Below are 24039 nucleotides of genomic sequence, written 5' to 3' on the forward strand. Positions count from 1 at the left end.
AGCCTCTACTTGGCCTAGAGTGTCCATCTCTATCATGCTCATTTTCTAAGGTTTACCATGCGTGTCATGTCATCTGCAAAGTTCCCCCCCCCGCCCCCCACTGTGCTTCCATACTACCCCCTGCCTCCCTCTGGCACTGCATTCATTAGCTTGTACCCTAACTGAACTTTTGTCTGCCCTCCCCCCCCCGGCTATAAGATTCCTGAAGATGAAAACTATGTCCGATTCATCTGTGTGCCAAAACAAAGCCTTGCACAGAGGAGGTGCCCAGTAAATGCCTCACAAGTGGATGGTTGAGCTTAGCTTGCCCAGGGTCTTAAGTTAAACTTGTCACAAGTGGATAGTTGAGCTTAGCTTGCTCAGGGTCTTAAGTTAAACTTGGCGTGTTACACTAGTCACAGTTTTCTAGCTTTTGTTAGGCCAGGCCAATGGGTGGGAAAGCAGGAGGAAAGAAGAGGCCAACTTTATAAGTAATGAAGTCACGGGGATGGCTTAAAGTCTTAGAAGCAAGTGCCTCAGCTGCCTTCTCTAGATAATTTGATTTTAGAATTCTCAGCAACAGTCTAACTCCTTGTTTCTTAGTGTTCAAGTCTTCTCTTTACCAGAAGCTCCTTGATGTCAGAGCCATGTTTTTCGGTACTTCAATATCTTCATAGGATTGGGTCAAGTGAACTCCCACCCCACCCCACCTAAGAACAGAAGGAACAGACCAGGGGGATGTCCTCCAGCCTTAAGTCAGATTCCCACTAATGACTGCTCAGATTTTGTACATTTGCCATTTTCAGAGGTAATTCAACCCCAATTCTCAGCCTGAAAAAAACCCAGCAACTCCTAATTCAAAATGAGTCCGTCGTTTACCTGTGGATCCTCAGAAAGGACCTGGTGAAAAGGGAAGGCTGTGTCTGACTCACTATTCCTCTCCAACTGAGTCAAAGGGTTGACCATTTGCTGTGCAATCTGGGCTCCTTTGCTCATAAGTTCACCGTATGTTTGCCCCTCTGAGGCTAATACTTTCTTTAGAAACAACATCTTCATTTCTTTTTCTTCCGATTAAAAAGATCATGAACTAAAACCTGTGTGTTGACTCTTGCAGAAACACAAAGACAATGCAATGGCACCTGCTCATTTTCCAAGTACAACAGGGTTTAGGGCATAATGGCATAGTCAACATCTGCATACAGATACACATTTTTAGGAAAGCTAAATTGTCACTCATTATGCTATCCCAGTTGGTCCTTTTTGCATAAAACCTACAGAATTGTCCTATGTCCCACTTTAGATTTCAGCCTTTTATGGACAAGCACTAGCTAGAGAACTTTCTCACTCAGGCAATTATGGAAGCAGATATTGTCTCTTTCTACCACATGCAATGTCAGACTTCTCATGGTGAGACTGCTCTAGAGGAGCAATGTATAAAACCCCCAAATAGCTAAGGTAACCACTAGCAAAGATGGAAAAACCTTTTTGAATCAGCTGCATCTGGGCAAGGATCAGAGATAAATGGATAAAGAATGCCTAAAACCCATCTAAATAGTAGCTAAGGTTTGTTTTTCTGTAAATCTTGCTTTAAGAGGACACTTAACCTTCTCAAGTTTCTTCAATTTAAGTTGACAAATGGATGTTTTAATAAAGGTCTTAGTTTATTTAGAGCTTAGAAAAAGAACTTGTTGTTTCACTATGTTCTCTTTGAAGCTATAACCCACAATTCAAGTCATTACCCCTAAGAAGAAAATTTCAATGGCAGCAAACCTCACTGGAGTCTTCAAAGAGGGAAAGAAGATAGAGCCAGAGTGCTACTGGCTTTGCTATAATGGAGTTTTTATCTGACAAGTTACATATCTGGAGAGATAAAACCTCTATTGACAACTAACCTATTGCTGTAGGTTTTTATGTAATTACGGTTAAAGCATTAAGATTTTTTTAAAGTCTGTCTTGTGCATTCATTGATTTTGCTATTTCAATTTTCATATAAATCCATTACAACAGAGAGGTGAAGAGTCCCAGGCCCTGAAATCAGATGGGCTGGGTTGGAATCTTGTCTCTGAATCTAGCTATGTGGTTCTTTGACTAATTTTATTACCTTCTTGCCTCAAATTTTTTTTTTTTGTTTGTGAAATGGGAACAGTAATAGTTTCTTTATGCATTGTTTGAGGTTAAATGAATTAGTAAATATAAAATCCCTGAAACAGTACTGCAGTAACATTCACTAGATAACCATAATTAACAAAATACCGTTATTTTATTTAAGAAACCCCTTAAGAATAACCAACATTCAATTGCTCATGTCTCCTTATCACAACAGAATAGTTTAATCTCAGATCTATCGTTGATGTCTCCAAAGTTAGAACATGATTTATAAAGAGAAACTGAGCTGATTTGATGGGGGGGGGGGTATTAGTTGCCTTCTTGACAAATGAGATGCTACTTTAAACCTAAACAATAAAATATCCCAACAGATTACCAATCTAAACCCACACTATCAGTCCTATTTTTGGAAGGTGTAGATTAAAGGAAAAATGTCTTTTGTTTCTGTCCTTCAAAGAATGGTCAACACTTGGGCACCTGGGTGGCTCAGTCGGTTAAGCATCTGCCTTCAGCTCAGGTCATGATCCCAGGGTCCTGGGATCAAGACCCTGCTCAGTGGGGAGCCTGCTTCTCCCTCTCTGTTCTCTCCCTCTCTCTTGCTCTCTCAAATAAGTAAATAAAAGCTTAAGAAAAAAAAAAAATGTTCAACACTCTTGGTGATCACAAACACTGACCCAAGTGACAAATAGCTTGTTCCACTTAACCTTCTGCTCCAACCCATACCCCACAAGCAAGCTTGCCTATTTACTCCACTTAAAGGTTGGATCTTTTCCATTCTTTGAGACCAGTTCTAATACTGGGAAATAGGCAAACATGCACTGGCCCACAAAGTTCTGCCCCTCTCTCAAGTTCTAGTTGGTTGCTGGGATAAAGAGGCCCTTTCCCATCCTTCAACCAGACTTTCAGGGCCCTAGATAGTTTGATTAAGTCTGTGAGGACAATTTCACAGAAGCAGTGCCAAAATGAGATTCCAAAGTCCTCAGTTTGAGTGCTGATTAGATTCCTCACTGGCGGCATGGCTTTGGGTAAATCCTTACTTTTATGAGCCTTATTTACAAGATGAAGTTAATAATGTCCAAGTCAGAAACTACTGTGAGAAGCGACATAATCATGCATGCAGATGCATTCTATAAACTGTGAAACAGTACAATCATAATACTGATGACCCCAAATCTCAACCTTTCTGTTTCAGTCTCCCAATGTGCATGGGGCCCTATCATCCTTGCTGTGTCATCCCCAAGTTCCTGTCCAGACTTGACCTCTGGCTTCTAGACCTTCTGGACTCTCTTCCATCTGGCCAAATCCTGGCAGGCCACTGCAGATGCTACAGATGCATTCATAATCCTGGAGTCAATGTAACCTACTCGTCCACCTCAAGTAATCTGATGTGCACTGAATTTTTCTCTAGTGTTTTTGTTTTTTTAATTTGGGCCCCTTTTTCCTAACAATCCCAACAACTTCTTTTTAAAGGTTTTAAGTAAGTAATTTAGAGAGAGAGCGCATGCATGTGAGAGAGCAAGCAGGAGAGTAGAGGGGAGAGGGAGAGAAAGAATCTCAAGCAGACTCTGTGCTGAGCGCAGAGCCTGATGTAGGGCTCAATCCCACAGCCCCAAGATCATGACCTGACCCAAAATCAACAGTCAGACGCCTAACCGACTGAGCCACACAGGAACCCCCATCCTGACAACTACCCAGCCAGTAGGCACTCGGTTCCATTCAGTTCATATCTCTGAGTCTCTACTAGGCAAATGGTAACTACTATTCTGAAAGGTATAGGTGGGTGGGGAGGAAGGGAGAGAAGAATAGGGTGCAGGATTGCCTGGTAGCCATTGCTATCTGCTGGGGAAAAGAAAAACGAAGCTGCCACTTACCAAGTGCCTCTCATGCACCAGTTCTAGGCTAGGTACCTTATAACAGTCCTTCATTTGATTCTGATAATAAACTCATATGCACATTACAGATGAGAAACTCATGAGGCTCAGAGCATATGCCATTTACTCCAAGCCACGCAGTGGTAGAGATGAAATGAGAATTCAGGTCTGCTCGAATGGATTGAGGGAAATGTCACCTCATCTTTACTTTGCCTCTGCCAACACTGGGTTGTTTCAGCCACCTCAACGCGTCTCCCGTAAGGACCACGGGGCACCTTATTTCTACTGCTTTTGGAGATCACTTGTAAGGCTCAAAGGTGGTGGGAAGAGGCACTGGAACTTGTAAGCTGGAAAGTCACTCAGTAGGCCTCCTACCCTGGAGCGGTAAGCAGCAACTGGAGGAGACACGGAGTACCGCTGTTTTCTGTGGTTCAGAGCATGTGTTCTGGAATCCTGTTTCCTCCTGGCATCTACACATGCATGTGAACAGGGCATGACCACAGCCTGCTTGATGGGAAAATCAGGGAGCCAGGACTGTGTGCTTCTGCAGAGATAAGGATCCTGCAGGCTCAGCAGTCTGAATAAAGGCTACCTACATAGTCCATAAGTGGACGCTGTGTTCAAGCAAAGACCAGGGCGCATGAGAGCACTATCCCGTGATAGACAACGCCACTGTGCTCCCAACAGTTGTGTCCCAGCACTCCAGGCTCTGCCAACTGCTGAGCAGCAACACTGGACTTGGGGCAGCTGGAGATGGGGGCGGGAGACAGGTGCTATTACTGTCTTCACAGCCTCCGCAAACATGGCTTGGGGCTTGGTGGCATCCAGGCCCTTCCCTCTCTGCCTCTGACCTAGCCTTAGGAATCAAATTATGCGTTATAAACTCACGATCGGGCTCTTGTTTTTCCCAAATCAAATACAGCCAGTAGACTCAAGAACTAATTATTTAGCAGGACGTGTTCTTTGTGCAGAAGGACATCTGAGAATCTCAGATTCCTGATCCCACACCTGAACTCACTAACCTCTGCTTGGGTCGGGGCAGGGCGAGGGATGCCCCTGGCATTCTTCCATTTGAAGAGCGTGCCTGCTGAGGTGTCCAGAGAACTAGCTCATCACTGCAGCCTCGTCTTCTCTCCGGGTCGCAAAGCTTCAGTCACCATAAGGACAGTGGAAATGGATAGAGGGGAGGAAAATAACCAACTTACGGATAATTTGCTCTCTAGTAGGGGCGGGTAGAACTGCCCTGAAGCAACAATTCAAAATAGGTTTCAACTTCCTTTTGGATGTTGATGTCTCCTACCTCATTCAGAACCTGTTCCATTTCCCCAACTGCCTTTTGTCTCTCTCCTCCCAGAATTTCATCATCTTTATGCTTCCCTCTGGCCAAAAACCTTCCCTTCATTCCAGCATGGGCACCCTGTCTTGGGAGCAAAGACATCTGCACTCCCAAGTCACTGACCTAGTCCTGCACATGTGGTCAAATCTTCCAAGCTCTCAAAGCTGTCACAAAAAGCAATCTGATTGAACTTCAGGAACTGTCAGGATGCTTCCAGGTTTCCTTACAGCACTGGAGTTATTTTTATACACATGGACTACACATAGCACTGTTACATTTTAACATATATTACCAAGAAAATAAATGTTTTTTTTTGCAATGTGTTCAATAACCTTCCCCCACTCAGACTACGATATGCTACAAACAACCTTTTCAATGGCCTCCAGTGATTCATACCCTTGTATAATCCCTGCCTGCCCCTTGAATATGGCTAGATCTAGTAACCTCCTTCTGATGCAAAGAATACAGCATGAGACGGGCGCCTCAGTGGCTCAGCTGGTTAAGTGTCTGACTCTTGTTTTTGACTCAGGTCGTGATCTCAGGGTCCTGGGATCAAGCCTGGCGTTGGGCTCCCTGCTCAGCGGGGAGTCTGCTTGAGGATTTCTCTCCTCCTTCTGCCCCTCTCCCTGCTTGTGCCCAAGCACACGTGCGCTCTCTCACAAGTAAGTCTTTAAAAAAAAAAAAAGAATACAGCAAAAAACAGTGTGATGTCACTTCCAAGATTAGGTTACAAAGAACCTGGGGCTTCCATGTTATGCATCCTCTCTTGCTCTTTCTGGTGGATTCCAGCTGCCCCCCAGAGAGATCCATGTGGTCAGGAACAGTTCTCTGTGACCAACAGCCAGCCAGGACCAGAGGCTGCTCCTAGCCAGGTGAGTCAGCTTGGAAGTGGATCATCTCCCAGTCCAATACTGAAATGACTACAGTCCCTGATGACACCTTGATTCAACCTGCGAGAGACCCCAAACCAGAGGACTCAGCTAGGCTGCATCCAGAATCTTGACCCACAGGAACTGGGAGATCATAAATGTTGTTTGAAACCACTACGTTTGGGGTACTTTATTATACATCCACAGATAACTACTTATTCTGAATCAGAAGTTCTGAGCCCCAAAACTCTCTTCAGGATATTATTGTCAGGCTCTGGAGTCACAAATATCTGACATCTGTACCACCACTTCCCTTGCCGAGCCTGTGGAAGGTGTGGCTCATCTGTCATTGCACTCTCTCTCCACACTTGAGGCAGCCACCAGCAATCAATGGATGGGCAACTAAGAGAAAGCCATGTGTCCTCAGGCTAGGCTCTATGAGAAAATTGCTATCACCTCAGTCAACTAATGAGGCCCATACTCAGCTTCCCAAGACCTTGGTTCCTTTACTCCCTTCTCTGCTTTTCTTTAGGAGTCCAACTACACTGAGGCAGTAAGAACACACACACACACACACACACACAATTGATTTCTGGATAAATTTCCCCTTTGCTCTAACAGAAAAGATCCCTCATTACTTTGCAATTGTCTGTGGAAACACGTATCCAGGACTGGTATTTAATGTAAATTCCTTATTTCATTCATGTGCAGCCACCTTTGAATCTATGTTTTTTCTTTGTTCTCTTCTTCAAAAATATTCATCTATTTCTCCAGGAAGTCTACAATAGTCTCCCCTGGTCAGGATGTTTTATAACTCACATAAAAATAGGAATAAAAAAAATGGCTTCCTGAGGTCTTTCAAGATTCTTTTCTTGCCCAGCCAGTGTATCTTTTCAATGGTAGATCAGGCTGCCTCAGAGGGAAGGGTCTGCTATGGAGTCTTCCCTGTTCTTAGTCCCAACTAAGCTTGACTCGGGTCTGGAAAAGGAGGAGGAACAAAGAGCAATCAGGAAATTCAAGCCTCTCCCTCTAAATGAGATGTCAGGATAGAAAACTGTCTCCACATTCTCCTGGGGTTAGCAGCTGGGCAGACTTCTGCTTCCCTGAGAGGAGGTGCCCACAGTCAGGGAGCCCCTTGGTGGAAGACTCAGCCACCTCCAGGCATTGGGAACCAAGAGCAGATGGGCAGCAGGAACCCGAAATCCATTTAGTAGAAGGTATAACCTCCTCATAGGACTAGCTTTATCCTATATAATTCTGTCGAAGACATCCAAGTTGAAACTATAGTGCAGACCATTTTCTCTCAATGAAATTAGTCATTTCTAAAAATATATGTATTTTCATTATTATCCTTCCTTTGATACTTTCTAATTTGGGGAGCTTGGGCAAATAACTTAATTCACTGAGCCTCTGATTCCACATACTCAAAGTAAGATTTTATAGAGTATATATAACTCACGGTGAGTGCATATTAAACGGGACTTATTATAATTATTATCTACTGAAGTAACCAACAGAAAGTTGTGATCTAAGCTGAACAACAGAACTTATCCTAACGATGACAGTGTTCTCCAATCTGTGTTCAATATGGCAACCACTAGCCACATACGGCTACTGAGTACTTGAAATGTGGGGTTAGCCTAACTGAGGAGCTGAATTTTTTTATTTTAATTTAAATTTAAATAGCTACATATGGCCAATAGCTACCATACTGGACAATGCAGCTTTACGAGAATATCTTATCCATGAAGGAACACATATAGATTATCTGCACTGACCAAAGAGCCCTGAAAAATATAACTTTGACCTCTTAAGGAGTCCAAGAGCCCAAAATTCCTTAGAGGAAAGCCCTTTATAAATGGGCATGGGATAGAGAGGGAAGTCCTTTCAGACAAAGAGTGCATCTGACCTATGATTGATGGGATATTCAGCTCCAGTTGTTCTGAAGAATACTGGTCATTTGTACCCAGTTATCATGATCATCATCCCCTAGTCACCCTAACGGCTGGCTACTGGTCAGATGAAGTCAGGGGGTTCTCTGTGTGAAGCTAATGGGAGTACAGGAATTTAAAGTAACGAATACCAAGTTCCAAGCAATGAACAGATGACCTTTACTTATTCTATGTGAAATATAAGCTGTCTCCAAGCTAATATTAACACTTATATGTACTTCACCTTATTAAGCACTTACTTTATGCTAGGTAAACACTATAATACCAAGTTAAACACAATTCTTGACCTCATTTCCCTCATTCTAGTCAAAGGTAGAGATGTAAGTAAAGAATTGTGGTACAGGGTGGGAAGTACAATAAGGTGCATTAAGGAGTTCGTAATGGACTGAATTGGACGGAGACAGAGAAGAAAAGGCAGCTGAGCAGAGTCATGAAGGCACTGCATAACTTGCCTTCTCAAAGTGTGTGAGGGAAGGAAGGGTGCCCCTGCCAGAGAAGCATGTGAGAGCCTGACACCTTTGAGAAGGATCAATGCTTCATGGTTGGCACTTAGAAGGCAAACCTGGGATGGAATATGGAAGAGTAAATGGGGATTAGAACATAAAAGACCATCCCAGGGAGATCAGATTTTATCTCCTAGAAAATGGGAAACCACTGAAGGGTGTCAAATAGGAACGTAACATTGAGATTTGGGTGTCAGAGCTCTCTGATGTTGTGTGGGAGATGATGAGAGGGAGGGGAAGACATGGGGATGCGCTAGATGTCTGCACAAGTGCGGGGAGGCAGGGGGATGTGGTGGTGGAGAGGAGTCAATAATCGTTAACAACATTAAGGTACTAAAAAAAAGTCTGGAAGCTTCTACATTAGAGGGAGTTTTATGAGGGAGGAATTTTTAATAAGATCAAAATACTGGGGGCACCTGGGTGGCTCAGTTGTTAAGCGTCTGCCTTCAGCTCAGGTCATGATCCCAGGGTCCTGGGATCGAGCCCCGCATCAGGCTCCTGGCTCAGCGGGAAGCCTGCTTCTCCCTCTCCCACTCCCCCTGCTTGTGTTCCCTCTCTCGCTGTGTCTCTGACAAACAAATAAATTAAAAAAAAAAAAAGATCGAGCTTGTGTCCCCCAAAATTTGTATGTTGAAGTCCTGACCCCCCCAGTACCTCAGACTGTGACTGTATTTTGAGATAGAACCTTCAAAGTGGTGATCAAGGTTAAATATGGTCATTAGGTTGGCCCCCAATCTAATATGACTGGTCTCCTTATAAGAAGAGGAGATTAGGGCACAGACAAACACAGAGGAAAGGCCATGTGAAGGCACTGGATGAAGACAGTCATCTACAAGCCAAGGAGAGAGACCTCAGAAGAAACCACTCCTACTGACATTTTGATCTCAGACTCCCAGCCTCCAAACCATGAGAAACAAATTTCCTTTAAGCTACTTGGTCTGTAGTCCTTTGTTACAGCAGCCCTAGCAAACTAATACAAACATATTAAGTCTATTTTTACACCAATTTTCACCCATATAAAGTGATGTTGGTGTTTAGTGTAAAGCTTTCATAACTGGGAGAGAAATGCTCATGTTTTCTTATGTCTTCAATTTAAAAAGAAATCTTCTACCCTAATCTCTTTTGCCTCGTCCTCATGAGAACACTAATTTGAATAAGAGAGTCAGGAAAATAGAAGTTAGTGAGGCCAATAGAAACTAAAGGCATTTCTTTCTCCGGTTATGGAAAAAGATAGATTCTTAGTTCCCATTCTGGAAAGCTCTCATGCAGGAAATCATTAGGGGTGAGGATATTGGGAAATTGGCTCCCCTATCTTCTGGACTCTACTCTAGACAACACTGAAGCTACTCCACGGAGTCAATATACCAGCTTAAGAGAAGCAAGTCTACAACACCTCCTAAGTAAGGTGCCTCAGGGTTCCAGAACCTTTAGAACCTCAGGCTTATCCTCGTTATGTAACTTAAAATACTTTCTACTGTTATTTATGACAGCACAAAAATTACACTGATTTTCTTCTTTGGCTATATAATGAACAAATCCAGTATCCCAGTACAAAACAGGGATCAATTAAGTTGACTTAACTTTCATCAAAAAGCAACAACAAAAACCTCATGAAATTTTTCCCTTGAATTTTTTCTTTGAGTCTCAAAGGACATTCCTGTATGTATGTATGTATATATGTATATGTATTTATTCTTGTGGCAAAATGAGATAAGGAAAGACAAGAATTGACATTCATTATCAGAGACTGAAAGACTGAGAGGCAGGTTCTCCGAACTTTAATGATGTTTTCTAAACCCTAAGCCTAACGTGTTATCTGCTACCTTCCCTAAAGGGGACCCCAATCAGGAAAAATAAGATGTTTTTCTCTCCTTAGATGGCTAATGGGCATTTCAATGTGAATAGGCCCAAAACTCATCTTTTAATTTCTTCCTATTTTCCTCAATGCTGCACATATCACCTTTTACCCAGTTGATCAAACCTCAAACTTAAGATTCATTTTTTTTTATTGGAGCATAATTAACATACAGTGTTATATTAGTCTCAGGTATACAGTATAAGGATTCCACAGCTCTCTACATTACTCAGTGCTCATCATAAGTGTACTCTAAACTCCATCTAAGATTCTTTTTTTTTTTTTAGATTTTATTTATTTATTTGACACAGAGAGAGAGTGCTCAAGCAGGCGAGTGGCTGGCAGAGGGAGAGGGAAAAGCAGGCTCTCCACTGAGCAGAAAGCCTGACGTGGGGCTCGATCCCAGGAGCCTGGGATCATGACCTGAGCCGAAGGCAGATGCTCAACCGACTGAATCACCCAGGTGCCCCTCTGGGATTCATTCTTGAGTCCACCTTCCCCTCACCCCTGCAATAGCAGTCCCACAGCAGCTCCTATCACTGCCACATCCAAACTCACTCTCCCTGCTGGCTCTGGCCCGAGCTCTCCCATCTCTGCTCCAACCCCAGCTGGCTGCCGCTTCTTCACTCAAGCCCCTGCTCCCTTCTGCTCTCCAGCCCAGCTGACAGCTCAGGAGTCAAACAGAATCTTTTCTAAGACATAACACATCATCCCCCTCCTCTGCTAAATGCCCTTTAAGAGTGCCCAGTTTTTTTCAGGATAAACCAAACACCTTGTTGTCTCCTACAAGGCCCCACACGAGCCACCCACTGTCTTCATCTTTACCTCAGCTGCTGTCATTCCCTGGGACCCACTCACACTGGCCTTTTGTCAGTTCCCCGAAAGTGACAAGCCCTTCCCATGTCCAGGCTGCTGAACCTACCATTCTCCCTGCCTGTGAGGCTCTTCAGCTACCTCCTGCGGGCGGCTGCTCACTCACTGCTCAGGTCCCAGGCTGCCGTGGAAGTCCTGAGACTCCTTCGACCTTTCTCTCCCTCCCTTGCCACCATTAATATATATCAGAGCACTGGGGTGCGTGGGTAGTTCAGTTGGTTAAGCTTCTGCATTCGACTCAGGTGCTGGGATCAAGCACCACATCGGGCTCCCTGCTCGGCAGGGAGCCTGCTTCTCCCTCTCCCACTCCCCCTGCTTGTGTTCTCTCGTTGTGTCTCTGTCAAATAAATAAAATCTTTAAAAAATAAATATCAGAGCACCTGCCACAGTCTGTATCCATTCATGTGCCCTCTTGCTTGGCTCTTCACCATTGCCCTGTGAGCTCCATGAGGGCAGGGATTCTGTCTTCTTCATCCCTCCACCTCCCACCATCGTGTCCTGCACATGGCCAGTGCTCGCTAAATAGCCACTGAACAAACATGACCCCGGAGTGGACACCGTGGCCTGTTTCACACTGAACCCAGCATAACGAGGCATTTTCCAATTGCTCCAACGTTGCAATTAGCAAAAGAAGAAACTCTCTTAAAATTTCTGATTTTCACAAAGCAAATTAAAATGCAGATCAGCTTCATTTGAGGGGCTGCTAAGAAAACTTCCTGCTTTAACAAGCTTCCTGCTCACATGGCCAAGTAATTAGTGTCATTTACCTGTCTCTACTGGGTCTGTGAGTGTCCTGTTCTCAGCTTTAAGCGCAGACCCCATTACCAGTCCAGGAAACAGCAAATATCCCACCAGAATTTTATTACTATGGTGAGTCCCAACTTGGTTCTCCAGACTAAAAATTTAATTTCAAAAACTTATAATCACAAAGCCCTCAAATTCATTTCAGGCACACTGGGCACCTTACAATGATCACTCCAATAGAACCTGCAGGTAGAAGATAACTCGATTTCACGCAACGGCTGCCTCTTCCAGTAACTGCAGTGTGTTAGAATGGAACAGATTTTCAAGCTAACATGGAACCCCAGGTGAAGTGTCAACACAGAGGCTGAAATCACCAAAGATGATGGCGGAGCTAAATGAAGGCAGAAAAGAAAGAAGGAACCATAAGGAAAATGTAATAAAGAGCATCCCACTCCTGCGTGCAGGTGGATGAAGCATATCTAGTAAATTCCTGAATGAATGAGCTGGGTGGGCACGTTTCTTTTGTTCTGCTCCACCAGTTCCACACTCCAGGGTCCCCATGTCTTTTAAAACAATGAACGACTCCACAAGCAGACAATGACTTCTCTGAACAAAGTCAAAAGCTTCTTTCTCACCTTAGGTAAGCAACACTTTTGATGTGATATTGTCACTTTTTAAAAAAAAATATTTTATTTATTTGACAGAGAGAGAGAAAGCACAAGCAAGGAGGGAAGCAGAGGGAGAGGGAGAAGCAGGCTCCCCACTGAGCAGGGAGCCCAATGTGGGGCTCGATCCCAGGACCCTGGGATCACGACATGAGCCGAAGGCAGACGCTTAATGACTGAGCCACCCAGGTGCCCCGTGATATTGTCACATTATCAGGAGCCAGTCTCTAATTCCTCAGGAAAAAAAAATGGGTTAATATCTTTTTAAATGAATTATAAACTTTTGCCTTATTCAACGGCCTATAATGAACACATTTCAGCCCACTGTTAATAATACAGGCTCATCGTAATCAAGTTAAATTATTTTCTTGTGCCCTTAATGTGTCTGGTGGCCTATTTTAACAGCTCAAGGGCATTACCCTTTGAATTTTTCTAACTTCCGGGGTTTGGTTAATTTTCTAGCTGTCAACTAGAAATATTTTTGCTTTTATTTATACAGTTTATAATTCTCTCCCCTCTCTCCCACCTTCTAATGTCTGTGGTCAGGAAAGCCTAATTACCAAAACAATCTGAACAATTTTGACTTAAGAACAAATATACTTTGATTATGGCCTTTTCAGTGAATTAATACACGAACTTAGCGTTTTGGCTTTGTGACATCTATTTTGGCTGTTCAGAGGCCTTTGCTTATTATTAGATTACCAATTATTGTATTTTAAATGTCCACAGATACTAGATACATGACCTCCAGATAAATGAAGTAGTGCTACAGTTGAAACTCCTGTCTAAAAACTATTTGGCTTGAGGAAAGGAAATAAACAAAATATGACATTTCCAAACCATGTGCAATCTGCTGATACAGCCAGGTGGTTGTAACCTATGGTGGTAATTGTCTTTCTTATCAGCATCACTATTACTGAATGTCACTTCTTTGCAAACTCATTCCCCTATTTAGTTCGGCCAGAAGCATCACAGAAAACCATTCCACACTGAAATCCTCAAATCTAATTCTTTGCAACTTAAAAAAAGTTTTAGAAGAAAGCATCAAATCCATTTAAGTATTTTAAGCAAAATAAACTCCCCAAATTGAACACAACTGTCCAAAGGTAAGTTGCATGAAAACTGCTAACTTGATTCCCAGAGAATATAAAAATGAAATGGCATGAAACAGTGTAATTCATGGTGGAAAACGCCAATCGCTTGGCTGAATATTGCTTTCACAAACATATTTTAGCTACATTTTCTGCTCTTCAATTAAAAAAAAAAACAAAAACTAAGGTAACTTATTATATTGCTTACTTTATGGCCCACTTTCAAATACAAATGTAAGGGACATGAAATACCAAGTTGAAAATCTAAAATTTTCTATTTGGTTGGGACACACTGAGAGGGGCTCACTAACACTAACACTGGTTCTGGCTTTGTCCTCTTTCGGGTTCCATCCTCCTGTCAAGATCCTGTGACCTAGCAGAGTAGGAGAAAAAGAATGAAATTTGCGAATTCCTATGTATAATCCAAGAAGTGGTAACCAAGAATTAATTTGCTGAATGATATTCCAGTGATAGGTCTGAAAACTATTTCCTTCCTGTATAATTATTTCTCTTCTGTTCTCTCCAACTCTCGAGGAAATAGTAATGAGTCTCTAGCAAGAGGCTATGTGTAATCCAGTGTGGTGACCATGTAAGGATCTAGAATAGATATTTCATGTTCAAGAGAAGTAAGGGCCTTAGGACACCTGCAGAAATAAAGTAGAATTAAAAATCCAAATGTATAAAGCAGAGCATTCCATTAAAAGCAGAAGTCTTTAAACAATGAAATTCTATAGCAAAGGCATTTTGTAAATTTAATTCTATGATTACAGAGTTTTGAGAATATATCAGAGAGTTGGTTTGGTCAAGCGGCTGACAGCATGGGCTCAGGAACCAAAACATGTGGGTTTGAGTTTCCATGTGTACTAGTTTATGTGACCATGGGATAATTGCTTATCTTCCTTTGCCTCAGTTTACTCACCTAAAAAATGTTAATAGTAATAGCACCTACTCATCAGGTCGTTGTGCCAATTAAATCATCTGATATATTTAAAATACTCAGGCCAACTCCTAGAAATTTTTAAGTGCTACAGAAGTATTGGCTAAAACACCTTTTATACAAAGATGATCCCTACAAATGGGTTTTTGGTCAAAGTGACATTCATTAGGATGGCCAACAGGCCGGAATGAACAATTTGGCCAACAGAATAAAATGGTGTGCAATTTCCTCTAGGTATTCTTAACCCTAACTGTAACAGGATCGCAATAAATTTGGTGAAGAGCGCTATAAATTGAATCCATAGCACTCAGCTTTATTCACAGCCTGCCCAGAATGATGGCAGATCCTCATCAATGAAGTGACCCTGAAGATGTGGCTGGCTGAGCAAAAAGCACTTGATAATGACAGAAACCATTCAGCTGTGCTGTTCATGTAAGGGGGAAAGAAACCATTGCCACACAAGGGCAAGTGACTTGAAAAACCATTGTTACCACCACAAGAACACGTCAGTGAAAAGTCTGGCTGCTCCTGCGGTGGGGGTGGGGGTGGAAGAGATACAAACCAAGAAACAGACTCTTAACTCTAGAGAACAAACTGCTGGTCAACAGAGGGGAGGTGGGGGGGTGAAGCAGATGATGGGGATGAAGGAGAGCACTTGTGATGAGCACTGGGTGATGTATGGAAGTGCTAAATCACTGTATTGTACACCTGAAACTAATATTACACTGTATGTTAACTGGAATGTAAATAAAAACTTTTAAAAATTATCATTACTTGCAGTCTACATAATTTCTTGCACAGAAAATACATGAACCCAAAGACCAAGAAAAATATTAGGAATTTTACAAGGTGGCTAATTCAAAGACCAACATCTATAACCCAGCAGTAAAGGATGACAAAACAAAATTTAAAAAATATGATTTAAATAAATAAAATAGCATAAGAAGTGGTGGAGGGAAAAAAAGAAAAGATAATAACTGAAGATTAAAGGACCTTTATTTTTTTAAAGTTTGAACTTTGAGCTTCACCTCTTGACCCATACATAAATCAATACTTGGCCTGTTCACTTGCAATCCTACTTCAATTTCACAGCACCCACAGAAAAACCTCCTAATGTGCTTGATTTGTATCCTTTTGTTTGTAGGAGTCCTTGTAAAGTGTAGATCACAGTTTTATGTGCATGGGTGTATACTTATCTGACATAAAGGGTATCGTGCTACTGATTCCATTCTTTCTTTTAGTTATATTTTTAAATCTACCAATTTCGGGAGAAAATCATAACCTTTACAGACATTAAAGATGACCTGAATAAATGGGCCACGATCAAAGATAAAAAAGACTGTAAAAAATGTCAATGTCCTTAATCTATAAATCCAGCACAATACAATAAAAATAAGCAGCATGTGTGTTTAAGCTTGATAATTCAAAAAATTATGTGTATGGAAGATAAAAGAAGAGCTAAGCTACTTGAAAGAAGAAGAATAGGGAGTAAGGGAGAAAGACTTGCCCAACCACATGAAAACATTCTTAAAGTTCTAGTAAAATAATGTGGTGCTGGGGCCAAGATAAGCATCTAGATCAAAAGAAAAGTGTAGTTCAGGAGTAGACCACTGTGGCAGATACTGTAAGCTGGCTTACTCCATACTTACTTCAACTCCATTCCCTCTTGCTGTTGTCTCAACTCAACACTCTAAACCCTCACTTCCTTCTAGCTAAGCGTGGCATATGTTAACAGTTTGATGCAATAAGATTTAGGCATAAATCATTGGGGGAAATTTCTCTTCCAGAAAATTAAAAGTGAATGAACTGCAAAGATCGGATCTTTGCCCTTTACCGTCCCCCCTCTTCTTCTTGACTTGAACATAGATATGATGCCTGGAGGTGCAGCAGCCTCCTTGTAACCACGAGGAAAATGTTAAGGATGAAGAGTTCTAATGTAAAAGCAGTCCAGGGCCTTAGTGATACTTTTGAACTGCTGTGCCAGCATCAACTACTTTTCCCCAGACTATTCACTAAGTGAGATAAATAAATCCCATTTATTTAACAGGCCACTGTAGTAATATATTCCTTATAATCAGACAGAACTTTAACTTACATCCATACAATCTTGATATTGACAGAGCATCAGTGATGCTAAGCCAACTGGTTAGCCACATGAACAAACAATAAAACTAGATTCCCCGCTTCACAACTCAACAACAGCAATTCCAGTGGATTAAATATTTTCTTAAAGTTTAAAAAAAATTTTTGAGTATAGTTGACACACAAAGTTCTATTAGTTTCAGGTGTACATAGTGATTCAACAAGTTTATATGTTATGCTATCCTTTCCCCAAGTGTAGCTTCCATCTGTCATCATATAATGCTATTACAGTACCATGGACTGTATTCTTTATGCTGTGCCTTCTATTCCTGTGACTTATTCATTCCGTAACTGGAAGCCCATAATGTAAATTAGGATCACTTACATAAAAAACAAAAAAATCCCACATCTTGAAAGGCTAATACATCAGAGTGTATTAAAATTAAAAATACAGTTTCATTAAAAGACAGATAAAATAAAAATATAAGCCAAAAATTGGGAGATCTTTGTCACATATAACAGCTTAACAACTATAATACACTCTGTAAGAACTCTTACAGATTATTTAAAAACAAAGTAACCCAGTATAAAAACAGGAAAAATCCATGAGCAGGCATTTCAAAGAAAAAGGGAACAGAGATGTCTAATATACATGTATATGCTATATATGCCATATATATGAGAAAAAGACGCCAAACCTTAATGGTAATCAACATTAAGGGTACAATGCAACACCATTTTACTGTATCAGACTTACAAAAAATATCTGAGTCTAACAAAAACCAGTATAGCAAGGACACAGGAGGATTTAGACACCGATGGGTCAAATGTAAATTGGTATAAGCACCACTCTAGAATATGCATTGGCATTACAGGATATGGATGAAGATGCACACAGCTCATCTAACTGATCAGTCTCACTTCTAAGTATAAACCTTGTAGAAATTCTCACCCATGTACAAGAATGTTTATAGTAATACAGTTTGAAATAGCACACATATACACAAATGAAAAATCCCAAACTCTCCACTGACAGAATGCACTGTGATAAAAGCATGCATTGGAATACCACAGAACAGTTGAAAATGGATAAGAACTCCATATACATATATATATATGTATCTCAACATAAATGAAGCTCTCAATGTTAACCAAAAAAAAAAATCCAAAAGAATATATAGTATGATGCCATTTATATATAAATTTTAAAAAAGAAAAAATGTTATTTTTTAGTATTTAAAGAAATATATATGTAGCAAACCCTAAAGAGAAGCAAGAGAATGACAGTATTTTGGTCAGAGGTTATCACTGGGGAGAAGAGAGAGAGATAATGTCTTGTGACTTTGGCTGAATAGTAAATACGTGTGTTCACTTTATCTTCATTTTTGTAGCTTACAGATAGGTACTATATATTTTTTTAATTTAAATTCAATTAGCCAATGTATAGGACATCATTAGTTTTTGATATAATGTTCAATGACTCATTATTTGAGTATAACACCCAGTGGTACTATATATTTTTATACAAATAAAATGTTTCATAAAATTGCCAAGGTTCCACATCAAATTCTGTTTTCAAAAATCTTGCCATGAAATTGGCCAATGCTCTTGTTATCAGAGGAGATAGTTTTAGAAACATGGAAATATGGGGAAGAATAAATGGATTCAACCGAGTCCTAACACCATCTGAAGCATATTTTGACGTCTTCAAATGTGCAGATGACACAAAGCTCCTGCAGCCAAAATGAGCTGTAAGCACCGCAACTACCAATACACAGGAGATGATCCACAGAACAAACTTCTGAAGCTGTGACTGGCAAACAAAAAAACAAGTGTGAATTTCACCATGGGCAAGCACAAAAAATAATCCATATTCTACCAGCTGCCTTATGAGCTTCCTCTCGGGCACAACTTAGAAAAGAGGACTTGACGGGGCACCTGGGTGGCTCAGTTGGTTAAGTGTCTGCCTTGGGCTCAGGTCACGGTCCCGGGGACCTGGGATCAGGCCACATCAGGCTCCCTGCTCAGTGAGGAGTCTGCTTGCTCCCTCCCTCTGCCCCTCCCCCTGCACTTGTGCTCTCTCTCCCTCACACTCACTCCCTCTGAAATAAAATCTTAAAAAAAAGGAAAGAGGACTTGATGACAACACCAACTATTTTAAAAAGACACTGACCCCAGTGTGCTATTGCTTAGAAAAATGGCCAATAAAATGTCAACTATCATCAGAAAAGGCACAAAGTATTATCCAATGATCTTGGAGAACAGGGTGCTTCTGTGTTTTGTACTCTGTGTGCAGTTCAAATTGTTGCACTTGAAGAAAAATATAATGCATCTGGAAAAGATTCAAAAAGATTAAGTATAGTGATCAAGGGGATGAGGTTTGGTCCACAATAAAATATAAGAGTTTGCCCATCTGGAGGATGAGATTTCAAAAGGAATATAATTGAAATATATCAACTTTTCCAAAGGTATGAATGAGACATCTCAAAGCTTGAGAGAAGAAAGGGGAAACCAATATATATCAAAAGCCTTAAACATACTCAGTTACTAAGTTTGGTGATTTTTCACATATATGCATTTTTAAAATATAAGAATTTTTATAGAGTAATCATGTGAAACTCATTACTCCAAAAGATGCTACAAAATCAATATATAAAAGTAACTTTTTACCTTTTCCTACCCTTGCTCATACTGTCCTTTAAACTCTTTAAGGGTACCATCACTTTTGCATCTTTTATGTTCAGCACACAGTACCTGACAAGTTTTGAGCACTTAATATATATTAAGTGAAACAATAAATGATAAAAATAGCTTTAGATAACTCCAAATGTGCACTCATGGTCTAATAATGGAATAAAGTGTTTGGGAGAATATGCCTGACTTTTGATACTTATATCTTAAAAAAAAAAAAAAAACTCACACAAGGATGCTCTTCTCTAACAATGGATGTCCTGTGGGAGACAGCAAGATGAGCGTTGTCTGTATGTGTGTGTATGGGGGGGGGGGCTCCTGGGTCCAATCCCAGGTGGCAGTTTTATGCTCTGTCCACACTAACAGAAAACACATACTCAAGGTATATACAACATAACACACACATATATATAGCAGATTGCAATGACTTAGAAGTACCCATTTCTTCTTCCTCCACAATGTTTGCATAGGTAAAGACTGATGAAGAAAAAGGTCAATATAGGTTTGCGGCAATGGACAAATCAAGTGAAAAGGTTGATCAATCAACTAATTTGATGCAGCAAACACATGATGGGCATTATTTCCAGGGTTATAAGACAAGATTAATTTAGGCCAAAGAGTTGGGATTCTATTGGTTTTTCTACCCTCACTTGATATAAGCTAGACATTGAAAAACTAATTAATTCAAAGTGGAATTATCAGGACTACAAAGAGCCTCACATCTAGTAGTATCTAAGTGATCTGCATGGTGAAAATTTGCCAGGTGAGATGGTTGACCCTATTGCAAGGCTAGTTCTATAGTCACCTGAAAACCTAACTTCACTGAAGGATTGTCGCAAAGCTCAGGAGTGGGAACCTTAAGTGACAGGGAGCTTTCACAGTCCAGAGGGAAGAAAAAGTCTCGGAACAGCAATTTTCCTCCAACAGATGATGCATCTACAGGAAGAGGGCTGGCAGGTTAAATGTAGGTGTATTGTTTTGCAAACTACACTTATGTAGTTCATTAATATCTCATGCTCCCAAGATATCAAGCTGTTCTTCCTTTAACTAAAAGCAGACACTTGGTTTTTTTCCTGCTGTTCCAGTCATCTTTTTACATTGGCACCTATGATTTTTACGATCCTCATAAGCGCCTACTTGTGACACTCATCTTGGCTTTCTCTAAAAAACCCATTCAGCCATGAAGAGAACATGAACTTACTCTTATCTGAAACTGCATAATTAATATTTGTGAGGCACCTATGAGTTAAACCAGAGCCAGCTGTTACATTAGCATTTTACAAGGAGCCAGATCTGAAAGCAAGGGCAAGCGGTAGGAATGAGGGTAATTCAGTGACTTAGCCATACAAAGAATTCCTATGTCCAATAAGTCAAATTGTTTGTTGGCTAAAATATGCTCACAGGCCACTGATGATGCAGAAACCTCCCCTGGCCCCACAAACTTCCCAGTCCTGCCACAAAAGGGGCAGTGCTTATTGTTTTAAGCTTCAAATTAGGTCAGTGATACGTGAACACATACTTAAGTCTTTTTGGCACTTCAGAAAAGGCTAAGTCATTCTCCATTCCTGTCTCCTTTCTCTTCCCAGAAGTAAAAAAAAATTGGTTTGCTTCCTTTCAGATATACCCATACACACACATACATACACTTAGATCTATGTGTGATTGTAGGTAAATGCAGCAACAGAAATTACATGGTAGCTCATAAAAGATATATATATGTCAACTCCCCCCCCCAACACACACACACACAAAGACCCAGTACATCTTGGAGATTCTTCTATGTTGAGCTGGAATAGATCTAGCTCATTCCCTTTCACTGCTTCATAGTTAGCCTCCCATGGTATGAAAGTACCTCTGTTATCTGGTAATCAACACTCTTCTTATGCCTACCTCCCGTGAGGTATACTGAAGTAGAAATGTCTGGTTGGATAGAAACTTCCAACTCACCTTGCAAAGGGGTGTAGCAATTCAGTCCTACCAGCCATGTTCGAGAGGTCCAGTTAATCCACATTCCCACCTACTGGTGGCATTGTCAAGATTTTTATTTAAGGCAGTTCACCCTGACCTACTCTTTTCTGGCTTCTGAGTTTAATCATTTTTCTAGGCAGGAATAGGGAAGGTGGGTCTAAGAAAATAAAGAGGTAAGAAAGTAATTTATACTGTCTTCTTAGGCTGCCAACTGTTGAGCTTTCTAGCAGGTGCAGCTCTCAAAACAAATCTACGCCTCCTTTTTCCTTGTTTTTCCTGATGCTGGCAGGAAATCTCACTCATTCATTTGCCCACACACCCCTCTCACCTTATACCAACTCTAGGGGTCTCCAGCCAGAAGGCCCTGTGTGCTCCAGAGAACTTCTGGCTGAAGGTATTGTAGAAAGCCATAGAAATGTTTTCATCTCATTGCTGTTATTTCTATTTCCTGAAAGAAATCCTAATAATGAACCATCTTTTGCAAAGAAATCTTATTTATGTCATACAATATTTAACAGAGTTCTGCCCTTCCAAAAGCCAACTGTCAGAGCAACCCAGGCAATAATAGCTTTCTAAATTATTCATTGGATTTTTGTGATTCTCCAATGCATCCTCAGAAAGTTCTCAATAAACCAATTTAAGCAAAATGTACAAAGGAAGAAATCCCTAAAAATAGTGTTTTGAGGGGCACCTGGGTGGCTCAGTCGTTAAGCGTCTGCCTTCAGCTCAGGTCATGATCCCAGGGTCCTGGGATCGAGCCCCGCATCGGGCTCCCTGCTCGGCGGGAAGCCTGCTTCCCCCACTCCCTCTCCCCCTGCTTGTGTTCCCTCTCTCGCTGTGTCTCTCTCTGTCAAATAAATAAATAAAATCTTAAAAAACAAAAACAAAAACAGTGTTTTGAGAGGGGATACCGAGGAGTGTTGGGAAAGCGTTCTGAGGAGTGTTTCTTCTCTCCCAAGAGCTTCATTAAAGCACAATGAAAACATTAGTGACATCAATGGCACATTTTAACCAGTAAATAAGACATCACCATTAAAAACTCAAATCTGATCATCAGGGTTGGCCTCCCATAAGAGGAAGAAAGAGGAATCATGAAGCACTACATCCTGTGCTTTATTATCTCTGATTTTTAAACCTTTCCCCAAAGAGGTTGGATTTATTATTGTAAGGAAGGTAGGTTATACGAAAAAATATAAATATCTTTGAGCTACATGACAACCCTTAGTGCTTCCTATACTTCACTAAGGTGGTATACTCACTGGCTCAAAAAAAAAAAAAAAAAAGTTTTCTTGCTTCCTTGCAAATTTTCACAACACATAATAACTGAGCATAAATAAAATTTTAACTTCTCTGGGGTCCCTGGTGATAAAACTCTTAGAAACACTTAGATACACTGAAAGATTAGCCTCCGAGGCCTCCTACATCATCTGTTTCAAAAAGTATCTTAAGGAAATGTTAGAAAACAAGAAGGATCAGAGTGGGAGAAAAGAAGACACTCTTTCAGTGTATCATTTCTTTCTCAAGATGTTGAAGCCACTGATCATTTTGATGACTGAAAGACAAGATTCTTGTAGAGGTGCTGCTCTTAAAATTCTCAGGCTTCAACAATAAAGAATTTCAAGCTTAGTCCTAGCTTAAGTGACCAGAAATCACCAGATGTTCAGATCACACTCAGGTATAAGGACCCATAATCTCAGTTTTTTTTTTAAACTTTAGCCCAGAAGGCTTTACTGGTGAATTCTTTCATTCAAAGAAGAACTAATGCCAATCCTCAAACTTTTCCAAAAAACAGAAGAGGAGAGACATTTCCAAACTCATTTTATAAGGCCAGCATTACTCTGATACCAAAACCAGAGAAGGACACTATAAGAAAATTACAGGCCAATATTACTGATGATATAATGTTAATATATATTATATATTATATAACATATAATATGCTAAAAAGATAATTTATTCTAGAAATGCAAGGATGGTTTAATATCTACAAATTAATCAATGGGGTAACACAGCATTAACGCAATGAAGGATAAAAAACAATCGTCTCAATGGATGGAGAAAAAGCATTTGACAAGATTCAACATCCATTTATGATAAAAACTCTCAAAAAAAAAAGTGGGTATAGAGAAAGGTACCTCAACATAATGAAGGCCATATATGACAAATCCATAACTAACATCATACTCAACAGTCAAAAGCTGAAAGCTTCTCCTCTAAGATTAGGAACAAGACAAGAATGCCTACTCTTGCCACTTTTATTCAACACAGTACTAAAAGTCCTAACCAGATTAGGCAAGAAAAAGAAATAAAAGGCATCCAGATCAGAAAGGAAGAAGTGGAATTATTACTATTTGCAGATGACATATTATATATAGAAAACCCTCAAGACTTCACCAAAAAACTATCAGAATAAACAGATTCAATAAAGTTGCGGGACACAAAATTAATACACAAAATCAGTTATATTTCTATATACTGATAATGAAATATCAGAATTTACAGTTGCATCAAAGAGAA

Source organism: Eumetopias jubatus, unplaced genomic scaffold, assembly GCF_037043125.1.
Source record: "Eumetopias jubatus isolate StellerSeaLion01/CBP00866 unplaced genomic scaffold, mEumJub1_p1.0 scaffold_7, whole genome shotgun sequence".
Classification (NCBI taxonomy): Eukaryota; Metazoa; Chordata; class Mammalia; order Carnivora; family Otariidae; genus Eumetopias; species Eumetopias jubatus.